This window comes from Engystomops pustulosus, chromosome 2 (genome assembly GCF_040894005.1).
Source record: "Engystomops pustulosus chromosome 2, aEngPut4.maternal, whole genome shotgun sequence".
NCBI lineage: Eukaryota > Metazoa > Chordata > Amphibia > Anura > Leptodactylidae > Engystomops > Engystomops pustulosus.
In genome coordinates, this window is record NC_092412.1 from 110,087,372 (window position 1) to 110,112,500 (window position 25,129).

General features: G+C 39.4%; 1 protein-coding gene across 2 annotated transcripts in view; it reads right to left on the bottom strand.

Moving 5' to 3' along the window:
* Positions 1-25,129, bottom strand: part of ARHGAP6 (Rho GTPase activating protein 6) — a 381,778-nt gene that overhangs the window by 86,712 nt on the left and 269,937 nt on the right. The gene's annotated exons all lie outside the window — the stretch shown is intronic.

The following is a 25,129-nucleotide window of genomic DNA, read 5'->3' on the forward strand; positions in this document are numbered from 1 at the left end:
GTCTTCCATCACGACTCACCTACAACTCAATACCTAATTAAAAGTGGAATTCAGCAGATAATGAAGTGGTCCTCAGTTTTATATTGAGAACAATGTGCTGTCTACAAGTTCTGACATAGATACAAATCCACTGACCTACATGAGTACAGCCCTGTCATTGCTAGGTCTTTGTAGTCTTTTCAGGTACATTGTTCACATTGCCAAATCACAGATTTAAGTAAAAAATAAATGTACCGTATCTACCTTATATTTTATTCTTTATAATTAAATGGGAATTATAGCTTTTATGTTCTTCATCAGATAGCTAAGACAATGCCCCCACTTGTTGTTGAGGATAGTCACGGCACCCAATTACAACTTGATCTCCCAATATAGCATCTTCCATGTTCCAGACATTTCTCACCTCACTAAAGGAAGCTAGTCCTTCTTTTCTTTTACTTATATTTGGAGTACATTTTATTTGTATTTGTTTCCTAAGTTTTGTTTTTATATGTTCTCTTACTTCACGTTGTAAAAGGTTGTCTCCCATAGCAGTAACTCTCTTAAGAGAATTTATGAGAACTTAATAATGAATATCTAATATGTCATCTCTTATATTTACTTAAATTTTACAAGCAAGTATAAAGTGGCTGTGCAAAAATATGTTCTGGCATTACAGGTGGCAGTTAGGGTCAACACATATCAAACTGTTGGCATTAACCAATTTAATATCTTCAAAGATGTTTTCTTAAAATTACCTGTGTTATTGCTGGTAGTTAAACAGCAGAGGAATAGGAGATATATTTATGATAAAGGCAGGTCTCACATCCAAGAAATTTGTTAACCATTGCAGTTGGCCAAATGTAAAGAGAGACTCTAGATCTATATGGTCTCACCTGTTTCTCCCCATGTCCTGTATTTTGGAAATATGATATAGTCTGGACCCTGAGCTTCTACTTTCTTTTTTTTATTCTGATAATTTTGGTTATGAGTGCTCAAGACAGCAGATTAAATACATTGCTCTTTGTAAGTAGCTGGATTACAGTGCTCACAGAATACCCATACTGGGCCAAGGCATGTCATCGCTGCATCCAAAGACTGATATGGACCACCTATGCAATAGTGACAGAGCAGCAGCAGATTCAGGTCAGTATAAGTTCTTTGGTTTTGCTGGGCCATTCCTGAACTTTATGCCCCAAACCTCCATTAACTGAAGAAAGTTTAGAGTTAGGCCCGTTCCATACTTGCGAGTGTGATGCGGTGAACTCCCATCACACTCGCAACGCGTGCTGCCCGGATATCCCGGCCCAAACGCTGCAAACCGAAACTGAACTGACATGCTCGAGTCGGGAGATCCGGGCAGCATGCACTGCGAGTGTGATGCCAGTTCAGCGCATCACCCTCACAAGTGTGGGACGGGCCTTATTGCTGCTATGGGATGCTCCACAGTCTATGGATTCTTGGTGTGTAAGAATAAATGGTTAATATTTGATATATTACTTTTTTTATTTTTAGCTCAGTTTTGGCAAAAGATTCTGTTTATTTACCTCACTGAAGGACAATGTACTGTACTGTATATGTATATATAATGCCCTGATAGCAAAACCCATAAAATTTAAAGAGTTTTTATTTTCCTCATGACTGTGAATGGGTGATTTCTTAGTTTTCACCTTTCCAGATCAAGTAAATGTCATGTCAGAACATGAACTCATGTTCTAAGACCATCATTTCTGCAGGTGCAGCATTCTCACAAGAGTTATAACTCAACACCTGCAATAAGGACTGCTGACTGCACTACATGATTAATTGCCCATGTCTAGTCCATATATAACCTCTTTTATAATGTATCAACACATCATTACATTTTCAACTTTGAATATCATTGTTTTGATGTTTTAGCCATGTCTGATCTGTAGGTGTTCTAAAGCCACACAAGAGCTCAAGAAATTGTCTGGTTGATCAAATTTGTAAAAGAAAAAGGTTTAAACTGGCCTAAAAAACCTAAACAAACAGTGGTACATGAACTGTTCTCCAATTACAATGCTACTGGTCTCTGATCCTTTGTCCCTCTTAACAAAATGAAAAAGCCCTATGGGGAACAAGCGTAATGGGGGCACAATTTGCAGTCAGATCACTCTCAGGGCCATTGCGGTTGCCCAACCCACGGGCTGTTTAAGCCGGGGGGTTGCAGGACTGGCTTTAGGAGGAGCACGGCCCGCCCCGCACACCCTCCTACTCGGCAGCGTTTGGCCAGCAGCTTCCGCTGGCCACACGGGGGTGCAGGTACGACGATATTTATTCCCGGGCACGGAGCATCCCGTCCTCTTTCAGGACGGCTCCGCGCTCCAGGAAAGATCCTGCCCGCACTCCCAATATTTTGTGCTTTTTTGTTAATTATTTTTGTTAAAGGGGTATTCTCATCTGGGCATTCACATTCAGTTTCACTAATCTTCCATATATAAACATTTCTTCAATTGGATGTTATTAAAAAAAATGTTCCTGTGTGAAGATAATTTCCTATAAACATAGCCATGTTGTCCCTTAGAAACGAGATGGCTTCCTCGGTTACGACCACGTCACACTCTGGCAGCGGTGGCCAGACATGCGCTATAGAGTCCTGCCGGACCACCAGGATTCAGCAATCATTACTACAGGACGGGTGTAGGACCTGCAGTAACTCCCGGACATTTCATATACAAAAACTTTTTGTTTATCTGTGCAATCTCTCAGGCAGAGGTGGCCGTATCCGGGTAAGCCATCTCGTTTCAAAGGGATAAAATGACTACATTTATGAGAAATTATCTTCACACAGGAAATTTTTTTTTAATAACATCTAATTGAAGAAATGTTTATATATGGAAGATTTATCAAACTGAAATGTAAATGCCCAGACGAGAATACCCCTTTAAGTTATTGTTATCTATGTTTGCATTGTTAGAATATTATTAAGCTTGTTGGTAGTCACAGCTTTGGCCTATGGACGGAATCCTTGACCCTCTCTGGAGTTGGCACAAGATCACCTGATGTATCAACTAGGACATGCCCCCGCGAAGGTGGGACCTGGCATGCACGGTGATAGTAGGTAGGCTCTATGGTTCCCCATTGGACCATCTGGTTTAATTTGTTAAAGATTAAAGCTGTGGCCGACCCCCACGTTTCTCTCAACATACGTGTCTGTGGCTTTATTTCGAGCTTGGTGGGAAAGCTGGGTACATTAACGTTAGTACGGCCAGTCCTATGGTATCCGGTCATTTGCATTAAGCAGACAGTGCCTCACCACACTGTGACTGAGTTGTACAGCGTGCCGCGAAATATAGAACATGAGTGGTCACTAATCTTTCTATGGAGAGGGATGAGGAGTGCTCACCCCTCTTCCCGCCTCCTCCCCGTTGTGAGCTATGCGGCTTTAGACTGTCTAGTCTAAGTTAACAAGATATGTAGATCTGTGAACATATTTCCTACACAGAGAAATAGTTGAGGTACATCACCATGTTTACAAGCCTGGTCTCGTGTTTTCTCCTGCCATCTTCTGCAAAATTTTTGTTTTATTGTGTGTTTGAGGGTTATTTACTCATATTCAATGACTGCCAAACTTTGGAAAATATTCCAAATCTATTTTCAAACACTTGGAACATAGTTTCCAATCACATTATTAGTGAAGAGACCACAAAAATATCTGGAGAATTCAATTCACACAGTATAATTATCTTCAAATAGAAAATAGAATGCAGACAAGAAAATATTACTGCCATGTCCATCCTAAATAGAACTATTGTAATCTCAAGAATTGTATACTTGATAACAAAATATCTGTTTTAAGCTTATAGGTGGTTTCAGGCCAAGTGTAGGAATGTAAACCTGACAAAAGTGAACCTAATTAGAATATTGAGTACCAAAACAACGGGACAGATTGCTTGGGAAAGGTTGGGGGTGTTATTGAAATCAGTTAAGCAGCACATATGCATTGGTTCCCTTTAAAGGAGGTGTACACATTCAGAAATACATTAGAAAATTTTTACTAATTATTGTGCTGAACATATTAAAGGGAATTTATCAATGTGTTGCAGAGTACAACAGATTTGTCACAGAGATGATAGATTTTGGCCTGGCGTAAGACTACTTTACAAGTCTTCTTTACAAGACTTTTTTTTTAGGTCTATTCCCTCCATTATGTGTTTTGAGCATGTTTTGTACCCCACTTTACAGCTTTGAAATTTTCCTAAAAAAGAAGGAATGGCCTTCCATGTGCCAAGTTTTTGTTTTGTAAAGTAACCAAGAGGTAGTAATGTCTAACATTTTTTAAGGTGCTTTAAATATATGATATTAAATTATTATATCTAAATAAACATATTGGAGAATATTTATAATATGCCAGCGCTTGTGCACCGGCATATGTTAGCCCATCCACTCCAGTTTCGCAGCGTGATACATCAAGAGGCTTCAGCCTGGTCCTGCCTGGTGTAGAAATGAATGCAGCCGGCGACTTATCACATCTGAAAAGACAGCAGCTGCAGCGAGTGCACAGGCGCTGAGACAGTAACACCCTGCGCCAGCCCACTCCAGCCGGCCATGCCCTCTCTTCACGCCCCTTCACGTCCCACTGGCGTGAAGGTGGTGTAGAGGGCTAAATAATCGCAAGTGCAACCAATAACCATTTGCGATTATTTCAGGGCGCAGAGGCCCTGATAAATATGCCACATTAAGCAATAGAACCCCTTGAAATTTAGACAGCTTAAAAACTATACTGCTAAATGCACCAAATGTATTCGTTATCTAAAAAGCTAGATGTTCTATATCTAACCCAATATAATGCATTTACGATTTTGGCTACAACTGCTGTACCTGTTCCTCCCCAAGGACAACTGATTGTGGATCATAAACCAGGTGCAGAAATATGTGATCACCTCTACTGCTTGCTTTGAAGCCCTGCGATGGAACATTCTAGTTAATTCAACAAATTGCCTCCACATTTTATAGGACAGATAGTCATTGGAAAGAAAGCTTATTTACACATTCTATTAGCTTAACCCCTTAACGCTCTGCGCCGTAGCTTGTAGATCGCCGCGCCCCCGAACGTCATTGGTTGCCATGGTAGCCTCGGGTCTTCTTTTGACACGAGGCTACATGGCTTCTGGAGATTCGTTACAATGAGCCAGTGGTTCATTGTAATGAATGACCTGCAAAACTACCATATATTGCAATACAGAAGTATTGCAGTATATGGTAGGAGCGATCTGACCATCTAGGGTTAATGTACCCTAGATGGTCTAAGAAATAGTGGGGAAAAAAAAGAAAAAAAAAAGTTTAGAAAATAAAAAAAATTAATAAAATATTAAAAATTCAAATCACCCCCCTTTCCCTAGAACTGATATAGAACATAATAAACAGTAAAAATCACAAACATATTAGGTATCTCCACGTCCCAAAATGCCCGATCTATCAAAAAACGGTTACGGCCGGCGGTGACCTCCGAGGCGGGAAATGGCGCCCAACTGTCCGAAATGCGACTTTTACACCTTTTTACATCACATAAAAAATTAAATAAAAAATGATCAAAATGTCGCACAGACCTCAAAATGGTAGCAATGAAAACGCGCCTCATTTCGCAAAAAATGACACCTCACACATCTCCGTGCACCAAAGTATGAAAAAGTTATTAGCGTCAGAAGATGGCAAAAAATTTTTTTTCTCTTTTGTACACATTGGTTTAATTTTTGAAAATGTATTAAAACACAATAAAACCTATATAAATTTGGTATCACAGCGATCGCACCGAACCAAAGAATAAAGCTGAGGTGTTATTTTGAGTGGACAGTCAAAGTCGAAAAAACTGAGCCCACAAGAACGTGACGTGCGTTTTTTTTTCAATTTTTCCACATTTGGAATTTTTTTTCAGCTTCGCAGTACACGGCATGTTAAAATAAATAACATTACGGGAAAGTAAAATTTGTTACGCACAAAATAAGCCCTCACACAGGTCTGTACACGTAAAAAGACATTGGAGAGTGAGAAATGAGCGGAAAAACAATGCGTTCTTAAGGGGTTAAGGAGACAAATTTTGTTAGTTTTAAACTTCTTTTTATTCAGGTACAAATTTTAAGATATTTTAAAAGATTACTCGATTTTTTGGCATTGATGAAGCCCCAGAAGAAAACATTGAGCATCTTTGTTGTAGACCTTTCATATTCACATTTTGTGCTGTTCATAAAATGATATCTTCCAGCATTTCCTACTTGCTCAGGATGCACTCTAGCAGATTACATTGAATTAAAGGATTTAAAGAGAACCTGTGAGGTTGATGTGGGACACCAAACCAACTACAGGTCCTTATAAACCTGTGGTTTAGTGTCCCAAATTGGCCCATATGATCTCTGACCATGGTGGAATTAAAAAAGAAACAAACATTTATACATAGATGAGTGTCTAATGAGGCACATTGGACTCACATCTAGATTTCTCTTCTCCGATGCCTCCTTTCACTATTCTTCAATAAAGACACCGTAACACCCAGGCTTCATTGCACATGCAGCACTTGTGCAGTACATCTGGGGTATGCTACGCTGGCTTCGGTTGCAGCATAGCGCAGGTGCCTAGAGCTGCGGACCAAGATAAGTATAAACATTTGTATTTAAATGTGATCACAGGAAAATTTGGGACACTAAACATTATTTGGGGTCCCAAATCTTCCTGACGGTTCCCTTTAAGCTAAATTGTTAACATTGTATTATAACAAACTTCACCATATAAGTTGCCATCTTTACAAATTCATTGTGTAAAATTATAAACTGTCTTCCCTTACAACCCACGCAGTATATTTTCTCTTTATCTCTACAGCATAGCTGCTCAAAATGATGAGTACTAAATCAGCAAATTATGATGAGTGTGTACATTATATTTACAGTATATTAAGTATGTACTCAAAACATACTCATTAAATGTACAGTTTGTACATGGAAGGAACATCTAGATGCTAATTTAATAACATAGTAAACAAAAGATGGTGAAGAGCAATATATATATTGTAAGTTACATTTCAGTGCCACATTTACAGAGAGCCCATGGCCCCAAGTAATATTACACTCATTCTTTGACCTAATTCTTTGGCTAAAAAAAAAAACGTTTTGTTGCAGAAATCTTGAAATAAACCAGTTCTCAGACTAAGCCAACACTGCACACAAAACTCATGACAGAAAATCGCCTGCAACTTAGCCAGTGTGTGAAAAGTAGCACTCAGAGTTGTTTTATATTCCTGGCCATGCAACAAGTCACTGAAAGCAAGCTTTCATCTTAATGAAGGAAATATGTATTAATACTTAATTGTAGAAGACTACAAGATGTCTTCTGGGGGTAAAAAGAGATATGCACTTAGAAGGAGTGAAAACAATCTTTACGCTAGGTGATTTTGTGCAGTGCTAAATAGTAAGAAGTGCTGTAGTCATTTCTGCACAAATGTTCTCGAAATGGCTCTTGAATCGGTCTACAACTATGGTACATGTTAAGCTGAATATTTTTTGAACTGCCCGGGATGTATGGGCAGTTCCTGAGCTCTAGTTGCTTAGATATTGGGGCAGATTTACTTACCCGGCCCATTCGCGATCCAGCAACGCGTTCTGTGCGGTGGATTCGGGTCTTTCGGCGATTCACTAAGGCAGTTCTTCCGACGTCCACCAGATGTCAATGCCACGCTGAAGTCCGCCGAGGCCCGCCGGAGTGCACGATCCTATACTTGGTGAAGGTAAGTGCGTGTCCAGCGACACTTTTTTTTTTAAATGCAGCTTTTTTTCCGAATCCGTCGGGTTATCGTTCGGCCACACCCCCCGATTTCTGTCACGTGCATGCCGGCGCCGATGCGCCACAATCCGATCGCGTGCACCAAAAACCTGGGGCAATACAGGAAAAATCGGCCCAAATCGGAAATATTCAGGTAACACATCGGGAAAACGTGAATCGGCCCTTAGTAAATGACCCCCATTAAGTACCAAAGTACCATGAATAGTTAAATTCAGTTAAGGACCTATTTTTTACATATATGCTATCACTTCCTACTCTACAGGTAATGGATGAAAATTCATGTTTCAGACTTCCACTCAAATTCTGTATTCTTCATGCAAATATTATGCAATATAAATACCACGATTGGAGCCTTAGCAGAAAATGATAATTAATAGTGTTCGCGCCAGTTTTCTGTCTGAATTTGCACTGAAAAGAATGTGTATTTATGTCTGCGACAGTATTGTTCTGCACCTAACGGTCGTTCCTTTACAGATTTGGACTGTGCACCGCACTTATAACTGCAGCTAGACAGAATTGTGTCACACACTCTATGTAAAAGGTACACCAAAAAAAAGTTGTTGCAAACTTCCCAAACAGTGCAGGGTGTGCCAGAATAATGAAGACTATTCAATAATCTGGAGCACTTTTCACATTAGTGGGCAAACTGCATATAGCACAGCTTCCACTGCTTTTGATAAATGGCACATCTTTATTTGTAACACTTTTGTCCAGAGGTATTCTGAGGTGCAGGTCTCCTCCAATGGCTGGTCAGGAGTAGAAAATACTGATTGAGGCAGTGTTGTTCTTAATAAATTTGAATAAATAATCCCTAAAAAATTACATATAATTATATGTTGCATTCCTGAATTCAGGAAACTTGATAAGTTATCCCCAGGCAATATTTAAAAAATATGTTTTACTTTCCATATAATTTAAATGAAACCTACCCCCAGGATTGTAAACCAAGCACACTTACATGCTGGTATCCGCCCCCTCTTACAAGATCCGTTTTTCTTTTACCTTCTTATGACCTTGTTTTTACAAAAAAAGGCTGTAAAAGTATGCAAATGGTATCCATAGCTGTTGATTGAGCCCCTCAGGCCCATCACCAGCAGGTAAGTGTGCTTGGGATACAATCTTTAATCTTGGTGGTAAATTTCCTTCAAAGCGTTAATGCCCTGAGATTTCCATTTCTTGAGATTAAACCTGAAACCTCTAAAGGTCAAGGCCACTCTATAACGAGAAATGACTGTAAAGGAAGCAGCACTGTTCAGAAACAAAATTGAGGAGACTTAGTGACCGGCTACTAATGGTATAACTTCACTTTCTCCCCTATAGAAGGTTGGAAGGGATTTACAACTGAATGATAAGATGATGAAATACCTGTGTGAAACTGGACCATGTAAATCCTTGACTTCATACATACAAATAAAAATGTTCCTTCCCAAAATACATGACATTCTCAATCTCTAAAGAATATATATAGCACTAGACAACAGCAGGCTTTTTATTCCCTGTGCCCAATAACAATGGGGAGGTCTGGACCACAACCAAAGGGAACTCCAGACATTGCCAATATATTTTCTGCATAATACACCACAGTCATAAAGCTTGGAAAATAACTTGATTCCTAAAGTGCTCTGTTCTGTCACACTTGTATCTTTTATATCAAATTTCATACCATAAATGGCTGATGGCACACAATACAATTCTTATTGGTGTTTTTAATAAATTATATAATGTTACTAGTTTTAAAGAGGCTTACAAACTCATTGAAGGGAATCTGTCATCATTTTTGAGCATTTAGAACTTCAGATATTGTAAAGTAGCAGCCCTGGAGAGCTGGCTTACCATACCCTTGTGTTGCCAATGGCAGCAGGACTTTGAAAAAGACATTTAAATTTCAGGATTGTAGCTGGACTTGAATCATTCTTGTGCACTTGTGAGTAAGATCTCTGCAATGAACATAACACAGTGACCCCCACCCCCAACACACACTTTCCTAAGTAACTACTAGACTCAATGATCAAATACAGGCCCCTCAAAAAATTGTCATACATCCTAGGATGTTGTCTGTGCTGATGATTATAGGAAGTCTCCCTGGGTATTCAGTCAGCCCGATTGTTAGATTTGGTAAAAGCCAGTGAGGGGACATGTTATTTTCTATGAAGATACTAAGAAATGTATATGAAATACAGGGGATTAGGCTTATTCAAAAATGGATTGCAATCCTTAATTTTAATGCATAACAACAATACAAGCACATTTTACATGAAAGGAAAACTGCTATTTGTTTTCATGCATTGTGAACCAAACATACAGAAACATCGTTTTTAATGCATGAATTGAGAAGTTTTGCTGAAAAAAACAATTAAAAAATTGTGGTAATAAAGCTCTGTCGCTCCTGTGGCTGGCTTGGCCCTTCTCCTCTTACCCTAATTATGCACTGCTTTTGAAATTGATGTAATCAAGGTGTTGTGCCTGACAAGCAGCAATAATCAGTCACTGCACCATCCCCCATTTGCTGTATATGAGTCATCCAGCTATGGTTAATTAGTCCTGTCTGGACAGTTCAGGAAGCTCAGAGTAATGTGTTTATGAAGGTCAGACTACGACTCAGCTTTCCCAAGGCCCTGCATTTTAGAATGTTTTAGAATAGGTTTTTTGAGCAAAACCACTCGGATCAGGGATGAAACAAGAGGTGTTTCTGTATCAGTGTCGGTACAGAATTCTAAGGTACCGTATATACACTCGAGTATAAGCCGATCGGATTATAAGCTGAGGTACCTAATTTTACCACCAAAAACTGGGAAAACCTATTGACTCGAGTATAAGCCTAGGGTGGGGAATGCATTGGTCACAGCCTCCCCAGTATACAGCCAGCCAGTCCTAGTAATATATAGCCAACCAGCCCCAGTAGTATACAGCCAGGCCCCTGTAGTATATATCTAGCCGCCTGTAGTATATAGCTAGCCCCCTGTAGTATATAGCCAGCCCCCTGTAGCATACAACCAGTCCCCAGAAGTATACAGCCAGTCAGCCTCCTGTAGTAGCCAGCCAGCTACCCTGTAGTATATAGCTAGCTTTTGTAATGTGTAGCCAGCCTCCTGTAGTATATAGCTAGCCTTCTGTAGTATACAGCCAGTCCCAGTAGTATATAGCCAGCAAGCCCCTGTAGTATATAGACAGTCAGCCCTCTGTAGTATATAGCCATCCTCATGTAATATATAGCCAGTCACCTGTAGTATGTAGCCAGCCCCCTGTACTGTGTCGCCAGCCAACCCCATGTAGTATATAGCCAGCTAGCCAGCCCCCTATAGTATATAGCCAGCCCGCTTTACTATAAAGCCTGCCAGCCACCCCTCTTTAGTATATAGACTGCCAGTGAGCCCCGTCTAGTATATAGCCAGCCCCCAGGATGGCCAGCACATACAAAAATAAACAAAGTACTCACCATTCCGATACCCCGGGCAGCTCCTCTCCTGTCTTCATGTGTGCAGGTGCCGTCTCCAGGTTCACGACAGCTTTGTGCACATGGCCCTGCCAGCGCACAATTGTGGTGTCAGCAGCGGCGAGTGTGCTGAAAAACTCAGCTTATACTAAGTATATACAGTATGTTTGGTTCACAGTGCATGAAAACAAATGGTAGATTTAAATACAAATAGATATTTCCACAAGTCCTAAACAGCAATAGCGATATGCATTTCGTCTTTCCTTTACAAGTTTTCTGGTGGACTTTACATATCCTTTCTAGTGAAAACTGCTTGCACAGGTATTTAAGAAGTGTCTGCACCACAAATGTGTTGCACACAACTGTTTTTTGGCGAGGCTGCACTAGGCATCATGCAACACAAATTTGGGGGGGTTCCGATGCTCAGTCGGACCGTGCACCAGTTTAACATGCAAGTCCAACAGAAGTACATCATATGTCTTGCCATGTTAAAGATAGACCAGAAAAAAAGTGGTGCACTCCGTCGTGCCAGTTCAGAAATCATAAATCTGGCGCACCCTGCATCATACACAGATACACCACATGTAGTGCAGTTTGAACCATTTTTAGTAAATGTGCCCCAATGTGTTATCCACCTGCACACTGGAAAAGAAATCATACAGTTTGGTATCATAGCATTGAAAAACAGAGCAGAAAACAATGTTACACGTGTCTATGAGCGATAACTGTGTTTATATTTCGCCTCAGCGGATTGCTTTCTCCAGCATACTTCACCGCCCACTCCTTTCCACATGCCTGCATCAAGAGCAGCCACACAAGCTGCACTGGATAACATCGTGACACATTCATACTTATACAGGTGTTTCATCAGAGTGAAACAATAAGCACAGATTTATTTTCTACCAATTCTTGTACCCTGCCAGGTTCTTTCAAATCACTCAAAGAAACAAAGATTCATTTACATCTGTGCGTTTGTGTAAAACACGGCTTTCCAACAAATATGCAGCTTCAGATGCCCTCTCCAAGTTAATAAACCATGAAGGGAACTTGCAGAAAACTCATGTACACAGAAGTGAATTTGAATCCATTCCAATCTTTTTTTAACATATGATAAACTTATGACTGAGATTTGAGATGTGGAAGCAAACTTTAGATTTTTCTATGCATGTCCATTGTCGCAATCTTGACTCTGATGGTACCATTGACCCCACTATTATTGACTTCAAGGGGCTGTCCGTCATATTAGTAAATGAAGTTAGTAAGTTCCAGCTGTTGAGCTTTTCCATTTGCAATATTAGACAATTAATATAAAAAAAAATACATTTATATTTAAAGAAACTGAAACACTCCAGATTTTTCATAAAGTAACTATTGCAGGTACAGAGGCATAACTCCCATCTTGGCCTCAAGTTCTAGGAGACCTAAATCTACATAGGAATCTAAATCTACATAGTAAGTTTTCAATGATTCCACAGTTGTCAGGGCAGGAAAATAACCAAATACAAACGTGACAATTTTGGTGAAACTGTTCACATTAAAACTAGAATGGCATATATATATATATATATATATATATATATATATATATATATATATGTGTAAGGTATGTCTGCTACATACTATGGAGTTTTCTGTAAATATTGTTTGCTTGATAATTACCAGGAAAATAGTCTAGGGGTACATTCACACGGCGGTGTACCCGCCGGGCGGGCATACTGCTGTGCCCTGTAGAGGAGGAGGAGGTGACTCGTCCTCCCTCCATAGAAAACAGCGGTGTGCAGTCACAGACACGGGGAAAGATAGAGCATGCTCTCTCTTTTCCCTGTGTACGGCGCAGATCGGTGCCACACATGTGTGAAACCGTACCACCGCAGTGCCGCCATTGCCGTCTATGCGGACGTATATGCAGCCACAAATTTGCAGCCGCATATACATCCCAACAGACGGTCGTCTGAATGAGGCCTCACTCTTGGATTTCCTCTCTTGGACTATGGTTGAGTGCAAAATTTCTGTAGCTCTGTGTACTAGATAAAAACAAATGTAAAAGTTCCCAAAGATGAAATAAAGAGTGAAGAAAAACCCATAGTGGGCTTTCAATCCCCTAGTGATGTTTACGCAATAAAGATCATTTTAACCCCTTACATTACAATTTTACTCCATTTTATTGCTGTTTTAACTACTATCTCTCTCTTCGCTGCTCAATGCAAAATCCTAGGGTGTGTGGAGGGCTCTGTAAGCAGACACATTATGACCCATCTATTTTTGTGGGGTGACAATGTGATTACATTATCAGGGTACAAGGTGTATATGCATATTGTACTAACACACTGACACATAGAGAGGGATGAGTCAGATCAGAGATGCATGAGATGATTACACAGAGGCTAATAGACCATTACACTGTTACAGTGTGAGCTCTGCTACATCTCACAGATATGTGCCTGCCTATACCTTCCCCCGGATCACTTATTAACTTGTAGCCTCTCTCTATGCTCACCATGTGCTGACAGATTGTGAATCAGTGAGAGTCTCTTTGCTCTGTGCGTGTACAGTCACCGAATGTCATAGAATAGGTTTTGATCCAAAATTTTCACCTCACACCTTCCAAAATCCACTTATTACTCACCATATACAGGAGCCATTGTTTCCTGCTACTGCTGTGGCAGTTGGAAGCTTAGCCATGATTGGTTGCTGCTCTGCCACAGGTCATTAATATGAGCTCTGAGCTTTGATTGGTTACTAAAGGCAAAGAGTACAAGACACTTATGTGTGAGGTAAGGATAGAGAAACAGAGATAGGGGGAGATTTATAAGAAGTGTCTGAGGTAAAACTGTTCCAGTTGCCCATGGAAACCAATCAGAGATCAGCTGTAATTTTAAAAACAGCAGTGCAAAAATAAAACTTGAGCTCTGATTGGTTGCCATGGCCAACTAGAGCAGTTTTTCTCTGAGACACTTCTGATAAATCTCTTTGTAGACAAAGTGACAGGCGGAGACAGAGACAGTCAGTGGAATGAGAGTGCCCGAGACCGACAGTCACTGGAATGAGAGTGTCCAAGACTAACAGTCACTGGAATGAGAGTGCCTAAGACCGTCAGTCACTGGAATGAGAGTGCCCAAGACAGACAGTCACTGGAGTGAGAGTGGCCGAGACAGGCAGTCACTGGAATGAGATTGCTCGAGACAGACAGTTACTGGAATGAGAGTGCCAGAGACAGACAGTCTGAGACAGTCTATAGATACATACAAATAATTTTTGTTAAGCCATTCTATTTTCTTACAGCTAAGAGCAGTTATTTAATATCACTGGCAACCCCAGAGCTACAGCTAGTACTATATACATTCCAATATTTCAGTGAGAAAACTAAACATACAGTGTTGTATCCTTTCTCTTTACCCATGGCCACACAATCTTCCCTGAATCTTTTTCCACTTAGGATAACCTGTTAATGATGTGGTAGATTGTTTTCTCTCTGTGTTCATATATGGTATTCAATGTACATTGTTGTTAATAATGTGTATGTGCCAAATGTCTGAAGAATTAGGACATCAGGTGGATACACCATCTGGAATATAGTCCTCCTGATTCAGCACACAGACTCGGATGACCAGTGCTGGAGGCACCCATCCATTGGCAAAAAGGATTTGTAATCTGTTTATTCATCCTACTAGAAATGCAATTCATAATATATTCGGTTAAAATCTATGCCTCAAAGTATCCATAAATGTTATTTAAAAAAATGTTTAAAAACTATTACAAGGGAAAACTTGGGAATCTTAGGTATAAGTCTTCAACTTTAGATGGTTGAAATACTTGATGTTATATATTTTATTGTATGTACTGAAAATTCTATATGAGATACCAAGTGGTCTAAAACCATACAAATAAGGAAATTATAAAATAAACAAATAAATGAAATATGCGCTCATCTCTTTGAGGCAAAAAGGAAGGAAAAAAAAGGTGAGGGTAAAAGCTGCCTATACATTTGTGCTTTAGTATCAGGGTTATTAACATAGATGGTTTTAAAAACTTAAAGGGGTTTTCCCACAAAGGTAGGTTAGGTGCTGAGACCTCCGCAGATCGCAAGAACGAGGGGTCCGACCAACCCCCTCGCCACTCCTCAGACTAATGGAACAGTCGTTCACGCTCGACAATTTCCATCGGCTCCATAGAGATTAATGGAGCAGAACGGTCATGCACGGCTGTCTGCTCCATTAGTCTGAGGAGCAGCGAGGGGTCGGTCGGACCCCTCGTTCTCGTGATCTGCGGGGGTCTCAGCACTGAGACCCCCATTGATCAGCAAGTTAGCCCCTATCCTGTGGATAGGGCATAACATGCCTTAATGAGAAAACCCCTTTAAAGGTATTTTTGAAGGTTTAGATGGTGGGAGGAGGGTTTACATATTGTAAAGAGTTCTACAAGTATAGTATGGGGAATGCAATGAATAACTTTGCCATAATATAACCAAGATATTGGAGATTTGTTTCAGTGTCAAAAGAGTTCCACTAATGTAGAATGTACATAATTACAGCTTCAACCTAATCCACAACACCCAGGGTTTGATAATTTAACCGGTTCGCGACCGCCCGCTGTGTATTCATGGCGGCGGTCGGGTTGCGCTGCATGGAGAGGGCTCACGGGCTGAGCCCTCTCCATAGCCAGTAAGTCTTTGCTGCATATTGCAGCAAAGGCTTACCGGTAACACCCACAATCGGGTGTTATCACAGCGATGGCTGCCGGCAAAGCTGCCGGCATCCTCCAAATGATAGCGGTGCATTGGCGCCGCCATCTTACCTGGGATCGCCGCTCCCCGTCACGTCATCGGGGAGCGGCAATCCGTCTCCATGGTAGCCTCGGGTCTTCCGAAGACCCGAGGTTATTTAGTTTTAACCCCTTCATTACAATGTGCTGATAGCACATTGTAATGAATGAGGAGGATAATCCTACACAGCAGTAGTTTGACACCATAAATGTTATAATGCGACTCCAAATGATTGATAGTTTGCTGATTTTTTGGAATGTTACGAAAATGGAAAAAACAAACACATTTCAAGTAGAAATCCTGCGGAAAACTCAGGATAATCTTCAACTACTCTGTTTTATTTTTGGATGGTGACTAACTAAATGGTATGATTTAGATATGGTGGGCTTTTTTGCCCACAGTAGTTAGAGAAGAACAGGGAGGCTCCTGCTCTGGCCAGTAGTCTTACAGTCAAACTGAGTGTAGTGAGAACGAGACTAACATTTTTTCATGAATTTCATAGTTTTATTTGTAATACTGATAGACTGATAGAATAAAAACATAGAAATAAATGAATGGAGGAAAAATGTGAGAATATTTAAGAAAATGTTCACATTCATGAACATATTCTAGTGTTCCCTTCAAGACAGCAATCTGTTAATTCATGTTAGGAAATTATTTTCTGACAATATCAGTGAGTAGAATCACCATTTATGCATTTATTCTTTATATATTGGGGAGTAGTATAGATAGTTGGATATGCTTTTTCGTATTTCCACGAGGTTTTTTGGTAAATTGGAATACAAATGAAGTATGACTTTACTGTAAGATAATATTTTTTATGAGATGTTTGCTTATATATAGCTAAAACACCAAAAATGTAAACTTTGATGTGTTTCCTTGTAGACAATGAAACCTTTAAAATCGTACCAGTGCATGATAAAGCATCAAGCGAGACGTGATCAGTTTGTAACTATGAGTTATCAAACTGTAGATACTTTTACATACATATAATAATGAGACATGTCACTTTTTTGACATTGTCTATATACTGACAAGGTCTATATACTGTATTGTTTGTATATCTAAATAATAATTGAAGCCTGGGAATAGAATTTAGAAGATAATTATGGAGGACTTTCTATCTATAGAATAGATAATATATTTTGAAATATATTGTGTTTTGTAGTATCCATTTTATTGCTATGAGCCGATGTCTTGATGGCTTGAGTATCCAATGGCTCCCATGTCAACATTGATGCCACAACAGCTCCCACATCCACATGCAATTCCAAAGCTACCAACATATGACCCTCTGCTAATATCTCAACAACCAATTGTACCAATATCTGGCCACCATTCACTGTTTCCATTTTCACAAACACAGACCAGTCCATTAAATCCAACATATTTAACATTAAAATCAACAGCCAGCACACACACAGCATATTGAACCATCAAAACCTGACTTAAAACACCAACCTAGTCAGCCAATTTTACCGAATAAACCACAGCCACCCCTAGTTGATGAAAGACCACAAACGTCCGTGGCCACCAGTAAGCAAGCCCCAGTTAGAGGAGCTGGTTTCAACCAGAAATTACAAACATTGTTTTCAGATAGGTACAGCTCACCAAACACTGCAGTCATATCCTAATGATCGGTATGTAAATAATAAGATTTACAACAGATTACTTGTTTAATGTATTAATCCCAGTAGAGAAGGTTAGAGCGCTTAATGTGCCCTTACTAATATAGTTATGGAATTTTTCAGGCTTATTACAGGAAGACTATTGAGCTGTGTAAAGCCTTTAAGCTATCACATTATAAAATAGTCTAACAGAAGTAGATATGAGAAATGTGACAAAAAGTCACTGATTGATAAATAAATACACAGTGCTAAGTATGTCTGCACCAATTTTATACTGGAAACACAAGGGTGGCAATAAAGTTAAAAAGAAGGCAGCATGGAGAAAAGCAGAAATAAATCAATTCCTTTTCCCTAGAGTATATGAGTATGAAGTCATTGAGATTTACAGATTTCGGCAGCATATGTTTGTATTTTTCACATCCTAAAATAGCATGGTCACTAAACAAACAACGGAAATTGTTTAAGTAAATATCAAGAAATATCCGTTTTGTTCTTTAAGAAGGCTATGTAATGTGTAAGGTTTCCAACACATTATCAGGGCCACTGTAAACGATTCCTCTAACATGTTTTTTCTTCCATGATAAAAAATTATTTATATATATATATATATATATATATATATATATATATAGTCATATGAAAAGGTTTGGGCACCCCTATCAATCTTAATCATTTTTAGTTATAAAAATTTGGATGTTTGCAACAGCTATTTCAGTTTTATATATCTAATAACTGATGAACACAGTAATATTTCAGGATTGAAATGAGTTTTATTGTACTTACAAAAAATGTGCAATATGCATGAAAACAAAATTTGACAGGTGCAAAAGTATGGGTACCTTTATCATTTGCTTGATTTGAATAATACTCCTAACTACTTTTTACTGACTTACTGAAGCACTAAATTGGTTTGGAAACCTCATTGAGCTGTCAACTTCATAGCCAGGTGAATCCAATCATGACAAAAGGTATTTAACCCCTTATCACACTAGTTTTTAGCTCAATGACCAGACTCGATTTTTCAAATCTGACATGTCTCATGATAATTGGTTATAACTTCGATATGCTTTAACATATCCCGGTGATTTTGAGAATGTTTTCTCATGATACATTGTACTTCATGTTAGTTATAAAATTTAAGTGATACGTTTTTCAATTCGTTCTGAAAAAAAGTGAAAATTTGGCAAAAGTTTGTAAAAATTCTTCATTTTCCAAGTTTGAAATGTTCTGCTTTCCAGACAGGAAGTAAAACTACCCAAAAAGCTTGATAATTAACATTTACGGAATGTCTGATTTATGTTGGGATGATATTTTATGCATCCTCTCATTTTTCTAGGATATTACGAGGTGCAGAACTTTAGATGCGATTTTTCTCATTTTCATGAAAATTGCCAAAACTCACATTTTGAGGGAAAACTCAGCTTCCAAGTGACTTTGAAAGGCCTAAATAATAGTAACATGACACTATAGAAACTTCACCCCTCAACGTATGTAAAACAACTTCTATTAAGTCCATTAACCCTTTAAGTGTTTCACATGGGTTAAAACAATATGGACCTGCGATTTAGAAACTATGAAATTTTTTTGGAAAATACATTCATTTAGGCCAAACTGACAGTTTCAGAATAAATTAAATGATGAAACGCACTGCAACGTTTGATGCCCAATTCCTCCCGAGTGTACTGATACCCCATATGTGGTGGTAAACTTCCGTACTGGCGCACGGCCAAGAATAGAATGAATGGAGGCGCCATTCACAGCAGATTTGTATTGTCACATTGTACTACCTATACATTTTTCTTTTTTTTGGTAATGCAAACATATGAGGGCTTATTTTTTTACGGGATGAGATACAATGTATACATAATTCATTTGGGGGGTCTATAGCTTATTCATGAGATTTTATTAACTATTTCAAGGGGGACACAAACAAAATCATCAATTTTTATTTTGGATTTTTACCATTTTTCCCCCCCCCGCTCACCGTAACATAAAAATAATATTTTATCTTTATTCTCTGGTTCACTATGATTGCGGTGATACCTCATTTATATAGTTTTTCTTATCTTTGCTCAATTTTCCTGAGCAAAACCAATATTGGAGTATATCGCATTGTTTTTACTATTGACAACTTTTTAGGGCCATAACTTCTGTATTTTTCTCTTGTCAGACCTGGTTGAGGGCTTATTTTTTGCGAAAAGAGTTGTTCTTTTCAGTCATATCATATTAGGGAACGTAGCTTTTTTTGATCACTTTGTATATTACGGGAAGTTTTTCGTAGTTTTTTATTTTCGTCGTTCACCGAGCGGGTTCAATATTGATTTAGATTTATTGTACAGATTGATACGGACGCGGTGATACCAAATATGTACATTTTTCGTGTGTTTTTGTGTTTTATATACTGTATTTGCATTATATGTGTAACTGGGGAGATTATGGGACTTTATTTTATTTATTTATTTAATTATTATTATAAAACGATTTAATCTTTTTTATTTTACATTCACATATTTTCCACCTTTTGGCTTGAACAAGCGATCATCCGATCACTTATTCAAGCCTCTACACTGCAATACACTTGTTACATACATATGCATGCTCAGTTACATACAGCCGGGTCCTGCCAGGAAGGCAGAACCTGGCGAGAAGAGGAGCAGGAAGCCCCGGGTCACTCACCGGACCCGGGGGGCAGTGGCAGGAGGGATCGGATCCCCCGGTAAGCACACCGGGGGGGGGGGGTCCGATCCACGTGGGACACACTTGCAAGCCGCGGTCATACTTGACCGCGGCGTGTAAGGGGTTAAACACCCGGGATCAGAGTTTTTTTCGATCCCGGGTGTTAGTGCCGGGTCTGGGCTGTGATATCACAGCCCAACACCGGCACTATACTGACCCGATGTCCCGAAATCTTCTTCTAACGCGGTGCTGTAGAAAGGCGTTGCGTCAGAAGAAGTACCCTTAATGACCGACGTAGATTCCCGATAGGGCGGTCATTAAGGGGTTAAGGTGGCCAATTGAAAGTTGTTCTCCTATTTGAATCTCCTCTGAGGAGGCATCATGGGCTCCTCAAAACAACTCTTGAAAGATCTGAAAACAAAGATTGTTCAACAGTTGTTCATGGGAAGGATACAAAAAGTAATCTCAGAGATTTAACCTGTCAGTTTCCACTGTGAGGAACATAGTAAGGAAATGGAAGACCACACGGACAGTTCTTGTTAAGCCCAGAAGTGGCAGGCCAAGAAAAATATCAGAAAGGCAGATAAGAAGAATGGTGAGAACAGTCAAGGACAATTCACAGACCATCTCCGAAGACCTGCAGCATCATCTTGCTGCAGATGGTGTCACTGTGCATCGGTCAATACAGCGCACTTTGCACAAGGAGAAGCTGTATGGGAGAGTGATGCGAAAGAAGCCGTTTCTGCAAGCACACCACAAACAAAGTCGCCTCAGGTATGCAAAAGCACATTTGGACAAGCCAGTTTCATTTTAGAAGAAGGTCCAAAATCCTATGGACTGATGAAACAAAGATTGAGTTGTTTGGTCATCCACAAAGGCGTTATGCATGGTGGGCAAAAAACACAGCATTCCAAGAAAAACACTTGCTACCCCCTGTAAAATTAGCTGGAGGTTCCATTATGCTTTGGGGTTGTGTGGCCAATGCCCGCACCGGGAATCTCAGTCCTCTCAGTATCAGCAGATTCTTGAGAATTATATTCAAGAATCTGTGACAAAGTTACGCCGGGGATGGATATTTCAGCAAGACAATGATCCAAAACACCCCTCCAAATCTACCCAGGCATTCCTGCAGAGGAACAATTACAATGTTCTGGAATGGCCATCCGAGTCCCCAGACCTGAATATCATTGAACATTTGTGGTATGATTTGAAGCGGGCTGTCCATGCTCGGCGACCATCAAACTTAACTGAACTGGAATTGTTTTGTAAAGAGAAATGGTCAATACCTTCATCCAGGATCCAGGACTCATTAAAAGCTACAGGAAGCTAGAGGCTGTTATTTTTGCAAAAGGAGGATCTACTAAATATTAATGTCACTTTCTGTTAAGCTCAATGAGGTTACGAAACCAAGTTAGTGCTTCAGTAAGGCTACATTCACTACAGTATGGGGAACGTATATACGTCCGAGGTATATGCGGCCGATATACGTCCCCCATACACTTCTATGGGCTCACGGCGCCCTACGGAAGCGGTACCGTGCATATTACGGCGCCGCGGCCATATATCGCTATGGAGAGGGGCGGGGGTGAGCTGCGCTCCCCTCCTCCTCCTCTCCCCGCGCTGCCGTGTGCCCACCGTGCTACAGTGCGGCGGGCTCATGGCAGGTAGCCTAAGTCAGTAAAAAGTCGTTAGGAGTATTATTCAAATCAAGCAAATGATAAGGGTGCCCATACTTTTGCACCTGTCAAATTTTGTTTTAATGCATATAAAAAAAATATTTATAAATGAACCAGACTTATTTTCTGCAGTAGAAAATGAATTTCAAATGGTCTACAGCTGTATAAATGTGTCTCTAATTCTTTTCTATTTTTAGGATTAATTTCCACTGGAATTGCAGTCCTATTTGTGACATTTGTCAACAGCATTTCCTTTTTAGCTTGCTAATATAACTGCAATGAAATATGAAAAACATAAAAATTAAATTAATATACAAGTATGTCAACAAGCACCTTTAGTGCAACTCATTCTTCATCAGTAAAAAAAATCCTTACACTTCCTAAGTACATCATCCCAACCGTTCATAAGGAAACATCATTCTACATTAAAGGAAACCTACCATTTCAAATGGTAGGTTTAAGCTGTAAACACCGAGCACCAGCTCAGGGTGAGCTGGTGCCGGTGCTTAGTTTCGTTAGTGTTAAAACCGCGGTATTGTGGTTTTAACACTTTTTAAACTTTATAGCATAAACTGCTTCGGCGCTGCGTGCGCACGATCGTGCGCGCGCCTACATAGGAAATGCCGCAGGCAGGCCAAAGCGGCTTCTGCTATAAAGTTTAAAAAGTGTTAAAACCGCGATACCGCGGTTTTAACACTAACGAAACTAAGCACCGGCACCAGCTCACCCTGAGCTGGTGCTCGGTGTTTACAGCTTAAACCTACCATTTGAAATGGTAGGTTTCCTTTAAAAACTTCAAGCAGAAACATTGTTGAATCAAATGTATTCGGCATTGATTTGCCATGTTCTTACTTTGGTTAGGCTACCTGATGTATTTCAAGAATAGGTCCTATTATTTCACAACCACAATGATTAAATGGAAATAAATGTATAATTTATTAAACATGTCTCCTAAATTTGCACAATTAACCAAATGTATCTGTCTGGAATCAATACAGGTGAGGCCAGCGACAAGCCTTCAGAAGGACATGGGACATCACAGGAAGGGCACATGATCAGAGGCTAATCACAGTGAACTACAGCCTTTAATAGAGCAATGCTAATACGGATGGCCTTATTAGGGTGTTATATTTACCCTGGTAAAGTTTGATATATGTGGCCAACACCTTTAACATCCTAAAATAAAGCACCTTTGTTCAAGCGATCGTTACCATGGTCTGACCATGTTAAAAGTCATAGTGTTTGCATAAGTCAACATGTCCTCAACAAATGGGGTCAAAATACAAGAAACAAATGCTAAATATATATAATATATGGATTATTGGATGTCAGATCAAAATACTTTCACTGAAAGTAGCAAGTGACGTATGCAATTTTATTATAACACATAACATTTTGCATATTACTGCCTTGAAATCGATAAAATAGCGACATTGTATGGATCTTCACAGTCAGGTTGATGCTATAAATGGTGCAATATAAAGTCCTATTATAAAGGTATATTGGGAACAGCTGTGCACAGATTCCATGTTGCTGGATGGAGATTATTCAATGCTCCACATCTGGTTGTGGAATGTAACCACGGTGAAGTGCTGCTTGTTTACTGAGAGGGAACGATCTGATCACTGGCTGACTACTGCTCGGAAAGATGTCAATCTGAACTACTTCCACAGACTTCCTGTATGAAATGCCATTATCATCATGGGACAAATACACTGAATGAACACAATAATGTGTTTACTACGATTCTCCCAGAAATCTAAAACCATATGTGAGAATATACAGTAATATATACTATATATATACATATATATAGTACATATTATAATTGCAGAACTAGAAAACCTTGGCTTAGTCAGACTGGTCAACCGGAGAACAAGATGTGGGCCCATGCTCTAACACAATAATAGGCCCCATTGGTCCAGCATAAACCAATCCAGATTGGAGGCGACTAGGGATTAAGAGGTTGGTGTAGGTTGCCCCCCCCCCCCCCAAATCATTTCATCTGGTAGAGCCCTTAGAACCTGAGTCCAATTCTATAGAAAGGTATAGAAGGTTTTCATTATGAAATATAGATATCCTCTTTGCTTCATAACAGCCATGTTCATTATCTCTAGTAAATACAGCTTTCCTGTTTATGTTGTGTAGCCCTTTGGTCCATTGACATTGTTGATGGTCACAGAAGGGAGAATGCTGACTGTTTTCTTTCATGTCACTGTTATGTGTGTGTGTTAGGAGATTTTGTAGCAGCTGAGGTTTGTATAATGATACCTGCTCAATAACTGCCCTGAATTGGAGAGCAGCCAATGCCAATGCCCGGTATTTATTAGAATTCAGCTGATTTCAGGGTCCAAAGTAGAGAAACCAGGAGCTGAAGATGTTGGAGGATTTGTAGGGGCCTCCACCAGATTTTTCGCCCAGGGTCCTCCGCCAACCTTAATCCGGCTCTATTTATAGGGGTTCTAGGGAAAGTAGTGTGATTTGAGCTTTTAGTCTTATATATATTTTTTTTTAACTTTATAAAAAAAATGTTAACTATTTTTTTAGACCCCCTAGGGTATATCAACAAATATAAGAAGATTACCCATCACAAGAGGTAATTTGTCTTATCTGTCTCCATTTGTTTTGGCTTGTTTTTGCCGGTCTTTTTTCCATCTGCTACCTTGAGAATTTATCAATCACACTTTTTACTTGTGTTTTTATTTCAGATTTCTTTTTGCGACATTTGTAACATATGTCTCACTAATGTCTCAAGTCACTTCTTTTCTAGGTTTTGGTCAAGTTTTTTGTGCCAAAAAATGTTGCAAATTTTACACAATTTGAAAAGTGTAATTTGCAACATTAAGCACATCTGGAATAGAAAATAAATGTGTCTTGCGGACAATAAACAGATGTCCAGCGTACTTCAGTGCACATTTAAAAAAGTCCCTAAAAAGGCGCAAAAATTGCAAAGCAACAAAAAATATGCAAAAAAGACAAAGAAAACTTAAGAAAAAAAAGATAAATGACCCTCATAATGTCTAGATCTATGAGTAAGTCTCCCTGGTTTATAATGATTTATTTTTATGGTAGATTTCCTTTAATGAAGAGGGAGAATAATCTAAAGAATTTTAATGATATTGGGGTATCACATTGTAAAACATATGAATCTTAATATATTTGTCCCATTTAATAATCTCAACTT